General features: G+C 44.4%; 1 protein-coding gene across 4 annotated transcripts in view; it reads left to right on the forward strand.

Annotated features, from left to right (window-relative positions):
• The window catches only part of LPP (LIM domain containing preferred translocation partner in lipoma), a 267940-nt gene that overhangs the window by 27617 nt on the left and 221081 nt on the right, over nucleotides 1-19242 (forward strand). For 3 of the 4 annotated variants that reach the window (XM_058187147.1, XM_058187150.1, XM_058187148.1), the window contains one exon: nucleotides 15657-15753. The exons of the other annotated variant lie outside the window; for it this stretch is intronic. The gene's annotated coding sequence lies outside the window, so the exon portion shown is untranslated. The remainder of the gene's footprint in view (nucleotides 1-15656; nucleotides 15754-19242) is intronic. 4 annotated transcript variants of the gene reach the window in all.

Genomic DNA, 19242 nt, shown 5'->3' on the forward strand with positions numbered 1-19242 from the left:
TCTGTGAAGGAGCTTTCCTTCCTTGAACTTTTGGGTGTTTTTGCTGATGTTTTTCTGGTGTTAAATCCTTTCAGAAAAAAACTATTGAATTTCGGGGAGCCTCTCATATTGTCGTAACCCACTTTGCTGCGTCTCGTTAACGTCCGTTGTGTCGTGGCCTCGAACCCCGCTTGGGTCACTCCTGGCCATTTTGGGGCAGCGACCCCAGTCACACCTGCGCCCCGGCATGGTGCCACAATCCTTCTGCGCATCTCCCACATCGGAGGCTGGCTGGCTGCGCACCGCTCTCTATATATAGCTGTCCTCCGTGGGAGGTATTTTGGCTGATGCGCTCGCAGTGCGGAGCTGCTGCCGCGAGAAGTTTAAAAATATCTGGCTGGGAGCACACGGGAGAGGAGCCACGGGTGGGAGAGAGTGGCCGAGGCCACGGAAGAGGCAGGGATGCGGGGGGACGGGACGGGTGTGTGCGTGAGAGAGAGAGAGAAAGACAGACAGACAGAAAAAGGCTGAGAGAAAGAGAGACAGAGACAGAGAGACAGAGAAAGACAGATTGAAAGAGACAGAAAAAAAGAGAGAAAGAGACAGAGAAAACAGAGATAGAAAGAGAAAGAAAGAGAAAGACAGAGAAAGACACAGAGAGACAGAGAAAAGAAAGACAAAGACAAAGAGAAAGACAGAGAAAGACAGAGAGAGAGAAACAAAGAGAGAAAGACAGAGAGAGAAAAAGACCAAGAGAAAGAGGGAGACAAAGACAGAGACAGAAAGACAGAGAATGAAAGAGACAGAAAGAGACAGAAAAGAGAGAAAGAGAAAGAGAAAGAGAGAAAGAGAGAGACAGAGAGAAACAAAGAGAGAAAGACAGACAGACAGACAGAGAGAGAGAAAGAGAGAGAATGAAGGAGACAGAAAGAGAAAGACAGAAAGAGAAAGACAGAGAGAGAGAGAGAAAAACAAAGAGAGAAAGACAGACAGACAGACAGAGAAAGAGAGAGAATGAAGGAGACAGAGAGAGAGAGAAAGAGACAGAGAGAGAAAGAGAAAGACAGAGAAAAGAGAGAAAGAGAAAGAGAGAGAAAAAGACCAAGAAAAAGAGAGAGAGAGAAAGACAGAGAAAAGAGAAAGAGAATGAAAGAGAATGAAAGAGAGAGAGAGAGAGAGAGAGAGAGAGAGGTGGCTCGCATGCTCATGTCTCGCGTGGAGGTTTTGGAGGAGTCGCCTTCTGGCAAGACCTGCTCTGTCTCTGGACACATTTGGGAGGGGGGGCAGGGCAGGGGGGGCCTTGGGGTTTCCTGCCACGGATGAGACCTGGGGTAGAGGGGTCGGCTTGGGGGTGCGCGAAAGAGGGGCTGGTTTTGAGGGGATGTGCAAAGCAGGAGGTGTCAGGAGTGCTGCAACAGGTTCCAGCCTGAGAGTAACGAGCGCATTTCCCCTAATCATAGGGTTAAATTGGTGCGCTGCCAAATTCGTTCGGGATCCTGGCAGCTTCTAACAGGTTGAAATATAGGGAGGGCTCTCTGGGGAGGGAGGGAGGGAAGGAAGGAAGGAAGGAAGGAAGGAAGGAAGGAAGGAAGGAAGGAAGGGAAAGAATGGAGAAGGAAGGAAGGGAAAGAAAGAAAAAAGGTAGAAGGAGGGAGGAAGGAAGGAAGGAAGGAAGGAAAAGAATGGAGGAGGAAGGAAGGGAAAGAAAGGAAAAAAGGTAGAAGGAAAGAAAGGAAAGAAGAAAGGAGGAGGAAGGAAGGAAGGAAGGAAGGGAAAGAATGGAGGAGGAAGGAAGGGAAAGAATGGAGGAGGAAGGAAGGGAAAGAAAGGAAAAAAGGTAGAAGGAAAGAAAGGAAAGAAGAAAGGAAGAGGAAGGAAGGAAGGAAAGAAGGAAGGGAAAGAATGGAGGAGGAAGGAAGGGAAAGAGGAAAAAAGGTAGAAGGAAAGAAAGGAAAGAAGAAAGGAGGAGGGAGGAAGGAAGGAAGGAAGAAAAGGAGGACAGAGGATGAAAAAGGAAAGAAGGAAGGAAAGGAGGAGAGAGGACGGAAGGAAGGAAGGATGGAAAGGAGGACAGGGAGAAAAAGAAAAGAAAGGAAAGGAGAAGGAATGAAGGGGAGGAATCCAAATTCACTTAACAGCCACATGATTCACTTAACAACCGTGGCAAAAAATGTTGTAAAATGGGGTGCAACATTTTTAGCAAAATAAACACTGACCCCAGTTCCTCCCCCTCCTCCACAAGTCGAAGACTACCTGTGAGAAGGAGAAGGAGGCCACTCAGCGATCTGAGCCAACCCTTCAGGAGGATGTGGGCCGTTGGAGGGCAGCCCTGCCCTTCAACCCTTCCTCTCCCATCTGTGGCTTTTTGGGGACGGCAAATCCATCCCCAAAATTCATGTTGCCCCAGCCGGGGGTCTTCTGCCCGATTCAGGAATCGGGAACAAGCGAGGCAGGTGCCCCAGAAGACCCCTGGCATGTGAGGACAAGGCAGAAGAGCTCCTGTGACCTGGAGGGGCCTTCCGTCCCCAGGCGCCTCTCTGGGCTGGCGGCAGCTGAGCGCCTGGTGGGACGGGATGGTCAGTCCCTGGAGACGGGCACGCAACTGCCCCTCCCCCCCCCACTGGACACAGGATGGTGTCAGCCGAGCAGGAGGCGAGAGAGACACGGCTGGGCAAACAATAAGGCAGGGGGCATTTAAGGGCACCATGCATCTTCCTCCTCCTCCTCCTTCTCTTCCTCCTCCTTCTCTTCTTTCTCCTCTTCCTCCTTTTCCTTTTCCTCTTCTACTTCCTCTTCCCCTCCTCCTCTTCTTTCTTCCTCCTCTTTCTCTTCCTTCTTCCTCTTCCTCCTCCCCCTCCTCTTCCTCATTTTTCACGCTTTTCCTCCTCCTCATCTTTCTCCTCTTCCTCTTTGTCCTCTTTTTCCTTCTCCTCTTCTTCCCCCTCTTCATCTTCCTTCCTTCTTCCCCTGCCCCTCCTCCTCTTCTACCTCCTCTTCTTTCTTCCTCCTCTTTCTCTTCCTTCCCTTTCCTCCTCTTCCTCCTTTTCCTCCTCCTCATCTTTCTCCTCTTCCTCTTTCTCCTCTTTTTCCTTCTCCACTTCTTCCTCCTCTTCTTCTCCCTCTTCCTTCCTCCTCCTTCTTCCCCTGCCCCTCCTCCTCTTCTACCTCCTCTTCCTCCTCTTCTTTCTTCCTCCTCTTTCTCTTCCTTCCCCTTCCTCCTTCCCCTCCTCTTCCTCTTCCTCCTTTCCCATCCTTTCCCTCCCCCTCATCTTTCTCCTCTTCCTCTTTGTCCTCTTTTTCCTCCTCCTCCTCCTCCTCTTGCATGCATCCCTCAGCCAGAAACCGCCTTCTTTGGTGTGCCGGTCAGTCCAGGGTGGGGACAGGACGCACTTCGGGGTGTCCACTCGGTGTTTGTGAAACCTTAGAGTTCTCCTCCCGGCGAGACACAAAATCCCTGTCAGATGTTTGCGCCCTTCCAGGAACAGCTCTCCTTCCATGCCCCCGGGAGACTGCCAGATCCCCCCCACCGGGGGGGGGCAGCTATTTTGAGACCCCCACTCCAAATCTTCTCCCCGCCTCTCCCCCACTTTCGGCTGCTCCACCGGCTGTTGTGGGTCTAAAAATATTCACCGTTCGCTTGGCAGAGTCAAAGCTGTAGAGATTTTGGGTTGTGTCAAGTAAACGGGACCTCTGCAGCCAGCAGGCTGGGATCTACTTTGCAGGAAGGAAGGAATCCAGGGCACTGGGTGGGATCTACCCAGCAGCTGCATGTGCAATGCACGCCCAGCTGGGTTAGTGTGCACTGAAATCCGTGTTGTGTGATTCTCCTTCTTCTTCTCCTTCTCCTCTTTCTCTTATGTACACTGAGACAATATGCACCAAGACAAATTCCTTGTGTGTCCAATCACACTTGGCCAATAAAAATTCTATTCTATTCTATTCTCCTTCTCCTTCTCCTTCTCCTTCTCCTTCTCCTTCTCCTTCTCCTTCTCCTTCTCCTTCTCCTTCTTCTCCTCCTCCTCCTCCTCCTCCTCCTCCTCCTCCTCCTCCTCCTCCTCCTCCTCCTCCTCCTCCTCCTCCTCCTCCTCCTCCTCCTCCTCCTCCTCCTCCTCCGTTTTATTCAGGTTTATTATGGCTACGGATTGAAAATAAAGATTGAAAATAAATATTTTTTAAAAAAAAAGAAAGGGGAAAAAATTGCCTTCCAAGTCTTTCCAATACAGGGAAATACTAACCACAGGAAGTCCTCTCTTTATGACTGGAATTGGGCCCATAATTTCCATTGTTGAGCAGGTACATAGTTTCCTCGGTTTACAACCAGGATTGGGAGCTGAATTTTCATTGCTAAGCGAATCTTGTTGTTCAGTGAATCGCACCTGATTTTGTGACTCTTTTGGCCCTGGTTGTTAAGTGAATCATTGCACTTATTAAACGAATCGCACTGACTTCGCTTGTCGGAAGCCAGCTGGGATGGTCCCAAATGGGGATCACGTGAACCTGCGATTTCTAAAACCGTTGTAAATACCTATTGGTTGCCAAGGGGCCGAATTCTAATCATGTACGATGGCAGGTGCTGCAATAAGTGTGAGGACCGTTCATAAGTCCCTTTTTTCAGTGGAAATGTAACTTTGAAAGGTCCTTAAACAAATGTTTTGTAAGTTGAGGACTATATGTATATTTAAAGCCTGAATTACATTTAATTATTACTAGCCATTTAAAAAAACAACAACCACAGTTTATTCAATCAACAAATAAAAGTTTGCTTCATTTTTTTTTGAGCATAAATAAACCCCAAGGGATTTTGTTTCAGTTGTGGAAACACAACTGAATACACAACTGAATATATATATATATATATATTGGACAAGAAGCAACGAACGGAGCTTAGTCAAGGAGAGACCCCACCTAAAAATAAGGAGAAATTTCCTGAGAGTGAGGACAATTAATCAAAGGAACAGAAGTTGTGGGTTTTCCAACACTGGAAATTTTTAAGGAGAGATTAGACAACAATTTCTCTGAAAAGGCATAGGGTTTCCTGCCTGAGCAGCGGGTTGGACTACAAGACCTCCATGGTCCCTTCCAACCCTGTTATTATTCTATTCTATTCTATTCTATTCTATTCTATTCCATTCCATTCCATTCCATCCCATTCCATTCCATTCCATATCTTCTCTTCTCTTCTCTTCTCGTCTCTTCTATTCCATTCCATTCCATTCCATTCCATATTTTCTCTTCTCTTCTCTTCTCTTCTCTTCTCTTCTCTTCTCTTCTCTTCCATTCCATTCCATTCCATTCCATTCCATTCCATTCCATTCCATTCCATATTTTCTCTTCTCTTCTCTTCTCTTCTCTTCTCTTCTCTTCTCTTCTCTTCTCTTCTCTTCTCTTTTTCTCTTCTCTTCTCTTCTCTTCTTCATTCCAATATCTATCCTATCCTATCCTATCCATTTCTGTTTCTGTTTCTATTTCTATTTTGAATTTTTGTCAGTTGTGAGAAATAATATACTCTTCTATTTACACAAGTTATAGTGGCAACAGTGGTGGGTTGCTACCGGTTCGCCCTGGATTGGGCGAACAGGTGGCTGCAGCAGGAGGCTCTGTCCCCAGACGCCCAGACGTCTCTGTGCATGCGCAGAAGTGTTGCTAGTGCATATGAGGTTGCCCGCACCCATGAGCAAACTGGTAGCAACTGAAATTGAAGCCCACTACTGAGTGGCATTTGACATGACTGTTTTTTACACCGGGGGGTCTCCAACCTTGGTCCCTTTAAGACTTGTGGACTTCAACTCCCAGAGTTCCTCAGCCAGCTTTGCTGGCTGAGGGACTCTGGGAGTTGAAGTCCACAAGTCTTAAAGGGACCAAGGTTGGAGACCCCTGTTTTACACATATGACCATTGCAGCATCCCCATGTTCATATGATCAAAATTCGCGACGCTTGTCAACTGGTTCATATTTAGACAGTGTCCCGGGTCACGTGATCCCCTTTTACGACCTTCCAACGAGCAAAGTCAACTGCAGTGATTCACTTAGCAGCGGTGGCAGGAAAGGTTATAAAAGGGGGCAGAACTCCTTGAACAAATGTCACGCTTAGCCGGGGAAATTTTGGTCTGCGTTCTGATCGTAAGCCGGGGACCAGCCGTATTTGCAAAATTGCAACGGCTTTGCAAATTTCTGCAGCTTCTGAGCAGGGAGGGTTGGATTTAAATCGAGTCGATTTAAAGTTGATTTAAATCCCAAATTAAAGTGTGGTTGAAATCACTAGTAAAAAAGCTTGATTTAAATCATAATGTTTAAAGAGCAGCTGCCATCTCTGTCCCGCAGAGGCTCCTCCTCTGACCCACCGTTGACTCACCGACAGTCCCAATATTGCAGAATATACAGCCTCATGATCCTACCCAACTCAGCTCTGTTTCATGCTGAATAAATTCAATTATTAATGTATCTTAAATAGAAAAAAAGGGATGCGGTGGCTCAGGGGCTAGGATGTTGAGCTTGTCGATCGAAAGGTAGGCAGCTCAGCGGTTCGAATCCCTAGTGCTGCCGTGTAACGGGGTGAGCTCCCGTGACTTGTCCCAGCTTCTGCCAACCTAGCAGTTTCGAAAGCACCTAAAAAAAAATGCAAGTAGAAAAAATAGGGACCCCCTTTGGTGGGAAAGTAACAGCGTTCCGTGCGCCTTTGGCGTTGAGTCATGCCGGCCACATGACCATGGAGACGTCTTCGGACAGCGCTGGCTCTTCGGCTTTGAAACGGAGATGAGCACCGCCCCCTAGAGTCGGCAACGACTAGCACATATGTGCGAGGGGGACCTTTACCTTTACTTTAAATAGAAAAAACTACCTTTGGATAGATTTTTTTCACTCCAAAAGCATTTCATTAAAATGAATTTGATAAAAATGAAAACAAAATCCAATTTAAATTAAAAAAAAATCCGTTCTTTTTTATTTTTTAAAAAAAATCATCGATTTTTATCCAGCCTGCTTCTGAGGTGGTTGAGATTTTGATGGGGATCCACCCCTTTCTAATCTTTCCTAGATCTTCTGTGAAACTGGGGAATTTCTCTCCCGCTTCAACAGACGCTGCCTGTTTATGGATAGCCATTTGTCTGAAATGGTACAGGGGTTCCTGCCTGGGCAGGGGGTTGGACTAGAAGACCTCCAAGGTCCCTTCCAACTCTGTTATTATGTTATGTTATGTTTGTGCTAATTGCAGATGACAACTGCAGTTGTCCATTTCAATTTTACACAATGTCTTACTTTTCAAAACTCTGAAAAGGGCTTCTGGTGGCTCAGGCTGCTAAGACAGTCTGTTATTAACAGCAGCTGCTTGCAATTACTGCAGGTTCAAGTCCCACCAGGCCCAAGGTTGACTCAGCCTTCCATCCTTTATAAGGTAGGTAAAATGAGGACCCAGATTGTTGGGGGCAATAAAAATTGACTTTGTATATAATATACAAATGGATGAAGACTATTGCTTGACATAGTGTAAGCCGCCCTGAGTCTTCGGAGAAGGGTGGGATATAAATGCAAATAAAAAAAAAAAGCTGAACTTTGTCTTCGTTTTTCCCCACATTGCTTCGAAGCATGTTTGCAGCCAACCCTTCTTTTATGGTATATATTTTAATGCTGAACATGTTAAACATTGGTAAACATTGCCCCAAAAATGAAATCCTCAATTTAGTGACCGTTACCTAACTTTAGTGAAAGTTAAAGCAGCAGTGGAAAAAAGCGACTTACAACCATTTTTCACACTTACGACGGTTGTGGCATCCCTGCACTTTCACACTTAACACACAACACAACACAACACCACACCACAGACTCACCCACAACTAGGAAACAGCTGTGCCTGACCTAAAATGGCTCCTGCAGCAAGTAGGAGCAGCTCAAAGCCCCAAAAAGCCCCCCCCCCAAAAAAAAGCACTTTTACACTTAACACACAACACAACACCACACCACAGACTCACCCACAACTAGAAAACAGCTGTCTCACTGTCTCAATGTTGACCTCCATTGTGGTTGTATGTCAAAGACTGCCTATAATCGGTTGTTTTGCATTAATCCCATATTGAAGCCATAATGCTGTTCCTTAGTACATTATTTGTATTGTAACGAGCTATATTTATTTCGAAAAAGATAGACAAACACATAATTATGCATATAGGCGGCTTGATTAGTATAATTAGTAATCAACACGTTTTTATTGCATATATATTTTGGATGTCATTTTTTTTTTGGGGACTGGAAAACTGCCTGGCAAAATTTGGGGAAGTGTTGAAGATTGAAGGAATAACTAGCATTTTGATTCTTCCTCTCTTTGCAAAGTGCAAATTAAGAAAGAAAGGAATAAGCATGGGAACATAGACCGATATTTTTTTCTTCTTCTTCATCCTTCGTGCCAAACAAACAGCAGAACAATTTCTGCTTGTGTGTTTTTTTAAAAAAATGCTTTTTTAATTGCTTCAAAATAGCGTTTATCTTGTTGGCGGGGTCCAGGCAATCAAACCTGAAACTTTTTGGGAACTTGTAGAGCAGCTGCTATTCATATTTTTGGAATTTATGGTTTTGGCCGAATTTGCTTTCAGATTATTTGATTTTATTTACAATGTAATTTAGCTTTGGGTTTTTTGAACTTTGGCTGTTTTAAGATGGGTGGACTTCAACTCCCAGAATCCCCCAGTCAACATTCTTTAAGGTGGATGGACTTCAACTCCCAGAATCCCCCAGTCAACATTCTTTAAGGTGGGTGGACTTCAACTCCCAGAATCCCCCAGTCAACATTCTTTAAGGTGGTTGGACTTCAACTCCCAGAATCCCCCAGTCAACATTCTTTAAGGTGGATGGACTTCAACTCCCAGAATTTCCCAGTCAATATTCTTTAAGGTGGGTGGACTTCAACTCCCAGAATCCCCCAGGCCATCATGCTTTAAGTTGGGTGGACTTCCATTCCCAGAAATTCAACGAAAGAATTGGCCATCTGTCTAAAACTGTCTTGCTTAGCGATGGAATTTTTGGTTTCAATTTTGGTCGTGCGTCGAGGACTACCACCACCCGTGATTCATTTTAAGGAATAATACTACTGCATTTGTAATTTTATTTTCCTCCTAGATGATCTTCTCTGTTTTTTCTTTGTTTGTATGTTTGTGTTTTGCTGCCCTGAGTGATGTCAACACGTCGGCTGTAAATAAATACGCCGAAGTTTGTCCTCCTGGCTTAGTCTGGGGTCTCTCTGGGTGTGTGTTGCATTCTTGGCAACACAGCCGCACTTGTTTCTGGCTCCTCACCTTCTCCTGCTCCCCTTAGGGAAACTTTCTGTGCCCAGGGCATGTGCCAGCTTTTGGAAAAGGGGGAGCAGCCGGCAGCCCCTTTGTGGTGGGGCTAAAAGTACAAACACACACACCAGATGCGTTGAACAGGGAAAAGTGGATTTTTTATTTTTAAGGGGCTTCTGCTGCTGCTGCTTCTGTGAATGCTCCAACATTGGAAATTTTTAAGAAAATGTTGGCTAGCCATTTGTCTGAAACGGTGTAGGGTTTCCTGCCTCGGCAGGGGGTTGGACTAGAAGGCCTCCAAGGTCCCTTCCAACTCTTTTATTATGTTATGTTATGTTGTTGTTGTTGTTGTTGTTGTTGTTGTTGTTGTTCTTCTTCTTCTTCTTCTTCTTCTTCTTCTTCTTCTTCTTCTTCTTCTTCTTCTTCTTCTTCTTCTTCTTCTTCTTCTTCTTCTTCTTCTTCTTCTTCTTCTTCTAATATAATATAATATAACATATAACATCTTCTTCTCCTCCTCCTCCTCCTCCTCCTCCTCCTCCATGTTTTGCTCCTCCTCCTTCTCCTTCTCCTTCTCCTTCTCTTCCTCCTCCTCCTCCTCCTCCTCTTTCTCCTCCTCCTCCATGTTTTGCTCTTCTTCTTCTTCTTCTTCTTCTTCTTCTTCTTCTTCTTCTTCTTCTTCTTCTTTTTTTTTTTCTTCTTTTTCTTTTTCTTCTTCTTCTTCTTCTTCTTTTTCTTCTTCTTCTTCTCCTTCTCCTTCTCTTCCTCCTCCCTCCTCCTCCACCTCCTCCTCCTCCTCCTCCATGTTTTGCTCTTCCTCTTCTTCCTCTTCTTCTTCTTCTCCTCCTCCTCCTCCTTCTTTTCTTCTCCTCCTCCTCCTCTTCCTCCTCCTCCACAGCCACCTCCTCCATCTTCATCTCCACCTCCTCTTCGTCTCTTCCTTCTCTCCTCCTCCTCCTCCTCTTCCCCTTTTTCCTCTTCCTCTTCCTGCTCCTTTTCTTCTTCCTGCTCCTCCTCCTCCTCCTCTCCCTTCTGTTACTAATGATGTCATCTACGGGTAGTCCTTGACTTACCTGTTGGCCAGAAAGGTGGTAAAATGGGGCAAAATTCACTTAACAACTGTCTTGCTTAGCAATGGAAATTTTGGGCTCACTTGTGGTCATTAAGTCGGAATAACAGAATAACAGAATTAGAAGGGACCTTGCAGGTCATCTAGTCCAACCCCCCGCCCAAGCAGGAGACCCTACACCATTTCTGACAGATGGCAGTCCAGTCTCTTCTTGAAAGCTTCCAGGGATGAAGCTCCCACAACTTCCAAAGGCAACTTCTGTTCCATGGGTTGATGGTTCTCACTGTCAGGAAATTCCTCCTTATTTCTAGATTGAAACTCTCCTTGTTCAGTTTCCATCCATTATTCCTTGTCTGGCCTTTGGGGGCCTTGGAGAATTGTTCGACCCCCTTTCTCCTTTCTGTGGCAGCCCCTCAAATATTGGAAGATGCTCTCCTGTCTCTCCTGGTCCTTCCCTTCACTAGACTAGCCAGGCCCAGTTCCTGCAACCGTTCTCTGTATGTTTTATCCTCCAGTCCCCTCATCATCTTGGTTGCTCTTCTCTGCACTCTTTTTTTTTAAAAATAATTTTTATTAAACATTTTCCAAAAAACAAAAAAGAATCTTTAAACAGTAGTTTCTTTCCAACAATTTCACAACGGTTAAACATTTCTTACTTGTCCATTTTTTCCTCCCTTATTTCAATGTATCCTTTATGCATACAAGTCTAATATTAATTTATTTACATATATACATATAAATAACAGTGTACACAATTTCATTGCTGCAAACTACATTTTTTCTGTTTCCTCTTATTTGTTGTTACATTTCTACGCCTATATCTTCCTTATTTGATCTTGTTAGTTAGTTTCCACCCATTGCTTCTTGTTCTACCCTCAGGTGCTTTGGAGAACAGCTTGACTCCCTCTTCTTTGGGGCAACCTCTGAGATATTGGAACACAGCTATCATGTCTCCCCTGGTCCTTCTTTTCATCAAACTAGACATACCCAGTTCCTGCAGCCGTTCTTCATATGTTTTAGCCTCCAGTCCCCTAATCATTCATCTGTTCTAAGTCGCTGTTTCTCCATCTCGGCCAATTTAAGAGGTATGGACTTCGACTCCCAGAATTCCCTAGGCAGAAATGGTGTCTCATGCTGGCTGGGGAATTCTGGGAGTTGAAGTCTATCCCTCCTAAAATTTTCCAACATGGAGAAACAGTGACTTAGAACAGAGGAACGGATGGACTTTTCCTCTTAATACTGTAAGGCGGGAGTTACATTACTCCTTTTTTATCATTTACATTCTTCTGCATTTGATTTTAAATGTTTATTTTATCAAAAGTATACAGCTGCCCATCTCGCTAATGGGATTCTGGGCAACACACACTAAAACTAACAATTAAAACAGATTTTAAGCAAGCTTTAAAACAATTAATAGAACGTTAAAAAAGATTGTGGGAGGTTTCCCCCCCCTCCCTGAGTCGTTTAATGCAGGGGTCTCCAACCTTGGCAACTTAACTTGTCTTAGAAAACTTGGAACTCCGTCGCCTTCGACAAGACCTAAGTTTAACTCACAGTATCATCTATTGTAATGTCCTTCCTGTCAAAGACTACTTCAGCTTCAATTGCAATAATACAAGAGCAACCAATAGATTTAAACTTAATGTAAACCGCTTTAATCTAGATTGCAGAAAATATGACTTCTGTAACAGAATCATCAGTGCTTGGAATACTTTACCTGACACTGTGGTCTCTTCCCATAATCCTAAAAGCTTTATCCAAAGACTTTCTACTATTGACCTCACCCCATTCCTAAGAGGACCATAAGGGGCGTGCATAAGCGCACAAACGTGCCTACCGTTCCTGTCCTATTGTTTTTCTTTTCTTCTTCCTATATATGTTTATATGTGTATATACTATATAATCTTTTTGTATGATGTTGTGACAAAATAAATAAATAAATAAATAAAATAAATAAATAAACTTTAAGACTTGTGGACTTCAACTCCCAGAATTCCTCAGCCAGCTTTGCTGGCTAAGGAATTCTGGGAGTTGAAATCCACAAGTCTTAAAGTTGCCAAGGTTGGAGACCCCTGGTTTAATAAAGTGGACAGCTGTGTAAATTGATGAAATAAATCAATTTTAATGCTTTTCACTGCAAAGTTTTCGAGAAGCCCAATAGCAACTTTGAATTTGGCCAGCCTTTGTGGATATTTTTGGCAAAGTTGCCTGCAGGTTGGCTGATATTTATTTCAATTTGGGTCCCGTCCCCCCCACTCTTCAGCTTGTCATCTTCTATCCTTAAAATAATCTGGTAAATTAGCGACCTTGGGAACTTCCAAATAAATGTAGATTTGCATCAGATTTCTCAGACTTGTGGGAGGAAGACTCGATCCCCGGTTTCTGCCACTTAAAAAAAAAAAAAGGCTCTGAAAAGGATTGTGTTAATTTTAGGTTCTCGGCTAAAATTCAGTTGATGTTTTTGCAAAAAAGGAGATGGATCTCCTACTTTTGACGGAGAATTAAAAACTGGGCAGGAAGAAGGTGATATATTTCGAGTGGGGAAGGGGGGTGATGACCCCTCAGGACTCCCCATCTTCATGGCAAAAGACAATGTGGGGTGAAGCAGCAGCTGGTGTTTGGGGAAATTGGAGCATCCTGGGAAAATATTTTGATTTTTGCTTTTAGTGTATCATGCGAGAAATAAATACACTCTTTCTTTCTTTCTTTCTTTCTTTCTTTCTTTCTTTCTTTCTTTCTTTCTTTCTTTCTTTCTTCCTTCCTTCCTTCCTTCCTTCCTTCCTTCCTTCCTTCCTTCCTTCCATCCTTTCTTTCTTTCTCCCTTTCTCCCTTTCTTTCTCCTTTCCTTTCTTTTTCCTGTTCCCTCCCCCTTTTTTCTCTCCCTCCCTCCCTACTTCCTTCCTTCCTTTATTCTTCCTTTTTTCTCCTTTTCTTCATTCCTTCTTTCTTTCTTTTCTTTCTTTTTTCTCTCTCTTTCTCTCTTTCTTCCTTTCTTTCTCCTTTCCTTCTCCCTTTCTCCCTTTCTTTCTCCTTTCCTTTCTTTCTTCCTTTCTTTCTCCTTTCTTTTCTCTCTCTCCTCCCTACTTCCTTCCTTCCTTTATTCTTCCTTTTTTCTCTTTTTCTTCATTCCTTCTTTCTTTCTTCCTTTCTTTCTCTCTCTCTTTCTCCCTTTCTCCCTTTCTTTCTCCTTTCCTTTCTTTTTCCTGTTCCCTCCCCTTCTTTCCCTCACTCCTTCCTTCCTTCCTTCCTTCCTTCCTTCCTTCTTCCTTCTTCCTTTTTTCTCCCTTTCTCCATTCTTTCTTTCTTTTCTCTCTCTTTGTCACTTTCTCCCTTTTTTCCTCCTTTCCTTTCTTTTCCCCTTTCCCTTTCCCTTTCCCTCCCTCCCTCCCTCCCTCCTTCTTTTCTTTTCTTTTCTTTTCTCTTCTCTTCTCTTCTCTTCTCTTCTCTTCTCTTTCCCTTTTCTCCCTTATTAATGAAAAATAGCAAAACATAATAATGATGGCACTACCTATATTGTGAAAGAGAAAAAAATTAAAGACCTTTTAAAAGGGGAAAAAATGAAAGAAATTCAGCAAAGGGGAAAAAAAAAAGGAGTGTATCGTTAACAGTTACCATATACTCATCTAACACAATTTTTCTCAAGCGCACACATATTTCCAACACATATATCGAACTATTTCTTTTTAACCTGCTGTTATCTGTCTAAATGAGCTCCCTGCCTGCTTATCCTCCTCGTCCATTCAGACTCTGTTTCCAGGTGCCGAGTGCAGTCGGGTTTCCAAGCCATTGAATAAGATCCAACCATACATTGATCGTCTTTCAGGCACAATAACGGCACCGAGGCCCATTTAAGCTGCCCACCTGTCCCAGTTCCGTGTTCCAGGTACCTAATTCAACAGAGGATTCATTATCCTTGGGGGGGAAAAAATGTTTTTTTTCCTTGCAAGAGGACATTTATGTAACCTGTTGCTTTTCCCTCCCCCTGTCTGGTAACCAGAGGACATTGTAAAAACATGTTTTTGCAATGACATTACATTCTTAGTCCAAGTGCTGTGTTTGACAGCCTGTTTCTATGCCAACATAACGGAGTCCAACAAATTCTAAATATTGTCTTTTTCAGGCACAGGTTGCAATTTGAGGGCCATTGACCCCCGTGCCAAAGGACTTACGACCCTTTTCCGGGCTCTGAGGAACCTCTCGTTCTTCGTTCCACTCATTTCTTTTCCTGTGCAAGTAGTCCTCGTCTTATGACCACAATGGGAAGTCGAATTGCCTTTTGCTAAGCAAGGCAGTTGCTAAGGTCCTAGGTAGTCCTCAGCTTACGACTTGCAACTGGGGCCAGAATTCCCGCTGCCTAAGCAAGGCAGTTGTTACAAGTGAGCTGCACCCAATTTTCTGACCGCTTTTGTGGGCTGTGGTTGTTCAGCGAATCAGGGCAGCCGTTAAGCGAATCATATGGTTGTTCAAGTGAATCCCCTTTTCCTGCATCAACTTTGCTTGTCAGAAGCCGGCTGGGAAGGTCGCAAAAGGGGATCATGTCACACACACACACACGAGGTATTGCAACTTCTCTTAAGTACATGTCAGTTGCCAAGCGTCTGAATTTTGATCACGTGACCCTGGGGGATGCTGCAACGCTCCTAAGTGTGAAAACAGGTGATAATGCAGATTTTGCAGGGCTGTTGTGACTTGGAGTGGTCGCTAAACAAACAGTGGTTGTAAAGTCGAGGACCGTAGGGCTAGTGTGGCATTTTCAGTTTTCTACTCGGAGCTGAATTTTTTTCCCATAAGCAGAGAAAAAAAAAATAATCAGAAAAATGAGGGTTGTTTGGGTTTCACTGATGCTGCCTGCCCATTTCAAACTCTCTGAGAAAACCTTGAGGACTAGCACCTTGCGTAGATCAGCTTGAACCAACTCTAAGTCCATTTTCCTCCAGTCGTAACTTTGAATGGTCACTAAATGAATGGTTGTAAGTTGAGGATGACCGATACCATGCTAGTAACCTCTTGCAGCCCTGAAAGCACAAATATGAAATATTTATGAAATAAGGAATTCCACTTTTTCTGCAGATCGGCAAACCTGGGGATCAATCTAAGCCTGTTAGAGGCGACTTGAGGTCTCTCTAGGATGGTGCTCATTTTTTCAACAGCGGCTTTTATTTTTCCTCCTACCCCCACCCCTGCAAGGTAGGCCTTACCTCGATTTTTTTGTTTTTTTGAAAAAAAAATCTCATAGAGTGCAAAAAAAGTGGTCAACCCTGGAACGTGATTTTCTGGTCAGCGAGGATCTCGTTGAGCTGAAATTTGTTTACGATCGTCTTTTTTTCTGATTGTCTTTTTAGGTTTCTAATTCTTTGTTTCGTCCCATCGGGAAGCCCTTCGCAGCTGCCCCCTCCTCAATTCTTCACGGTTGGGGCCAAGAACGGGCTCATACTCCAGGTAAACTTTTACCCCCTTCATTATTGTTATTATTATTAATAATAAAGTTGGTCTTTTTTTTAATTTGCATTTATATCCCGCCCTTCTCCGAAGACTCAAGGCGGCTTACACTGTGTTAAGCAATAGTCTTCATCCATTTGTATATTATATACAAAGTCAACTTTATTGCCCCCAACAATCTGGGTCCTCATTTTACCTACCTTATAAAGGATGGAAGGCTGAGTCAACCTTGGGCCTGGTGGGACTTGAACCTGCAGTAATTGCAGGCAGCTGCTGTTAATAACAGACAGACTTAGTCTGCTGAGCCACCAGAGGCCCTTTTAAACTCTCTTTCCAAAGCATTTTGTAAAAATCCCTTGTATCTGGTTATTTTTTATAACCGCAATGTCAAATTTCTTAGACTATTGTTTCTCGGTCCCTTTAAGACGTGTGGAACTTCAACTCCCAGAATTCTATGCTGTGCTGCCTGGGGAATTCTGGGAGTTGAAGTTCTACACGTCTTAAAGCGACTGACGTTGAGAAACATTGGGGAAAGACCAATTCCAAAAGAAAAATTAAAAAGATCGTAGCCTGATGAGGCTTTAGGGAGGCTCAAATTTCCTTGGAAATTGGGGGAAAAATTAGGACATCTACAAGGCTGGTGCGTGGATGGTTTTGATGATGCAGCCATGGGCGCCATTTTGACTTTGTTGACCTCTTCTGCTATGGATGCCTTTGAGGAGCGGAAAAATGTACAGTTTTTAGCTTTTCTTCCTCGTGCTGGACAAGCCATCCCATGAAAATCCGTTGGGGAAAATACGTCACAAAAGTGTTGCGTTGTGACAGCTGTGACTCTACTTCGTTAGGTTTTGAGTCGGATGTAGATTTTAGGATTTCAAGAGCGGCTGGATGATCGCTTCTTTGGAGCTTCTTGATCTGCGCTGATTCACGAGGGGCACTTCTGTGGAGGACGAACTAATTTTAGGAAAATCGAATTGGTGGTGGTGATATGATTTGCTTGTCTCTGGAATGCATGATGGAGTTTTCTTGTAATCGATCAGAATAGAACTAGAAGGGACCTTGGAGGTCATCTAGTCCAGGGGTCTCCAACCTTGGCCACTTTAAGACTTGTGGACTTCAACTCCCAGAGTTCCTCGGCCAGCAAAGCTGGCTGAGGAATTCTGGGAGTTGAAGTCCACAAGTCTTAAAGTGGCCAAGGTTGGAGACCCTTGATCTAGTCCAATCCCGATCAAGCAAGAGACCCTATGCCATTTCTGACAAATGACTGTCCAGTCTCTTATTTAAAACCTCCAGTGATTGAGCACCCGCAACTTCTGGTGGCAGGCAGTTCCACTGGTTAATTGTCCTCACTGTTAGGAAGTTTCTCCTTAATTCTAGGTTGCTTCTCTAAGCGTATCGGGTTTCCTGCTTGAGCAGAGGTTGGACTAGAAGACCTCCAAGGTGCCTCCCAACTGTATTACTCTGTTAATAGTTGCAGGAATTGGGTATGTCTAGTTTAATAAAAATAAGGATTAGGGGTGATTTGATAGCAGTCTTCCAATATTTGAGGGGCTGCCATAAAGAGGAGGGGCTCAAATAATTTTCCAAAGCCCCTGAAGGCAGGAGAAGAAGCAACGGATGGAAATGCATCAAGGAGGGAAGCAACCTGGAATTAAGGAGAAATTTCCTAACTGTGAGAACAATTAACCCGTGGAACAGCATGCCACCAGAAGTTGTGGGTGCTCCATCACTGGAGGTTTTTAAAGAAAAGACTGGACAGTCATTTGTTTGAAAGGGAATAGGGTTTCCTGCCTGAGCAGGGGGTTGGACTAGAAGACCTCAAAGGTCCCTTCCAGCTCTGTTCTATTTAATTGATTGATTGGTTCCTTAGAAACTTTGAGATGGGTTGCCGGAGAGAAAACTGCCAGCTTGGCCAGGGCAGGCTGACTCTAGTGTTACGGGGCTTACGACCAGGGCCAGAATTCCTCCAGGGGACATAAAGGTAGTCCTCGACTTATGACCACAATTGAGCCCAACATGCCTGTTGCTAAGTGAGACACGTGTCAACTGAGTTTTGCCCTGTTTTACGACCTTCCTTGCCACCATTGTTAAGTGAATCACTGCCGTTGATAAGTTAGCAACTCGGTTGTTAAGTGAACCCGCCGGCCAGAAGGTCGCAAAAGGGGACCACATGACCCCCGGGGATGCTGCAGCTGTCATAAGTACATGCCAGTTGCCAAGCCTCTAAATTCAGATCAAGTGACCACGAGGTTATTGCAACAGTTGTAGGGAGGGGAGAAATCCAGTAGGTTCTGACAGGTTCTGGAGAACCGGCAGCAGAAATTTTAAATAGTTTGGAGAACCGGCAATTACCACCACTGGCTGGCCCCAGAGTGGGATGGGAATGGAGATTTTGCAGCATCCTTCCCTTGGAGCAGGGTGGGAATGGGGATTTTCAGTATCCTTCCCCCAGGAGTGGGGAGGGAATGGGGATTTTGCAATATCCTTCCCTCAGGAGTGGGGAGGGAATGGAGATTTTGCAATATCCTTCCCTCAGGAGTGGGGAGGGAATGGGGATTTTGCAATATCCTTCCCTCAGGAGTGGGGTGGGAATGGAGATTTTGCAGCATCCTTCCCTTGGAGCAGGGTGGAAATGGAGATTTTGTAATATCCTTCCCCCAGGAGTGGGGAGGGAATGGGGATTTTGCAATATCCTTCCCTCAGGAGTGGGGAGGGAATGGAGATTTTGCAATATCCTTCCCTCAGGAGTGGGGAGGGAATGGAGATTTTGCAGTATCCTTCCCCTGCCACGCCCACCAAGCAATGCCACACCCACTAAGCCACGTCCACAGAACCGGTAGTAAAAAAAATTTGGATTTCACCACTGGTCATAAACGGTCGTAAGTCACTTTTTTTCAGCGCCGTCGTAACTCGGAACGGCCGCTAAACGAACTATTGTAAATGGAGCATTGCCTGTATTCTGTCTAATTCTGTAGTTAATTGATTTTTATTACGGTCAGGGAGCAACGCCTGTAATTCTGTAATTCCGTCCATCTGTTGGCCTTTTTCTTCTTCTTTCGCCGAAGCTGAGCAAATTTTGACCGGTTAACAGTGTGGACAGTCGTCCCTGTCCTGTGAATGGCCAGCCGGACATGACGCAGATACCCCTCAAAGTGTTCAATACCGCCTCTTCCCGCCAGCAGCAGCAGCCCGAGGTGGCGAGGACGAGACAGGAAATTAATCTGAACCTTTCCTGCTTTCCGGGAAATAATTAGCAGCTCTGATGATCTCCTGTGTTCTCCGAGAAATTAAGATTGTGCCAAAAATGGCTTTTTTCCCTCCCTTTCTTCTTCTTCTTTTTTTTCTTTTTTGTTCAGTCTCTCCTTCCGGGAGCTAAATGGCAAAGAAACAGGTTGCTGTGCGATGCAGCTGTGCAAATTGTGTTTTTAGCCTGGCAGGGAAGAAAACGAACAGATATATATGTGTAAGGCTTGTCAGTGGCACATCCAA

This window comes from Ahaetulla prasina, chromosome 6, assembly GCF_028640845.1.
Source record: "Ahaetulla prasina isolate Xishuangbanna chromosome 6, ASM2864084v1, whole genome shotgun sequence".
NCBI classification, from domain to species: domain Eukaryota; kingdom Metazoa; phylum Chordata; class Lepidosauria; order Squamata; family Colubridae; genus Ahaetulla; species Ahaetulla prasina.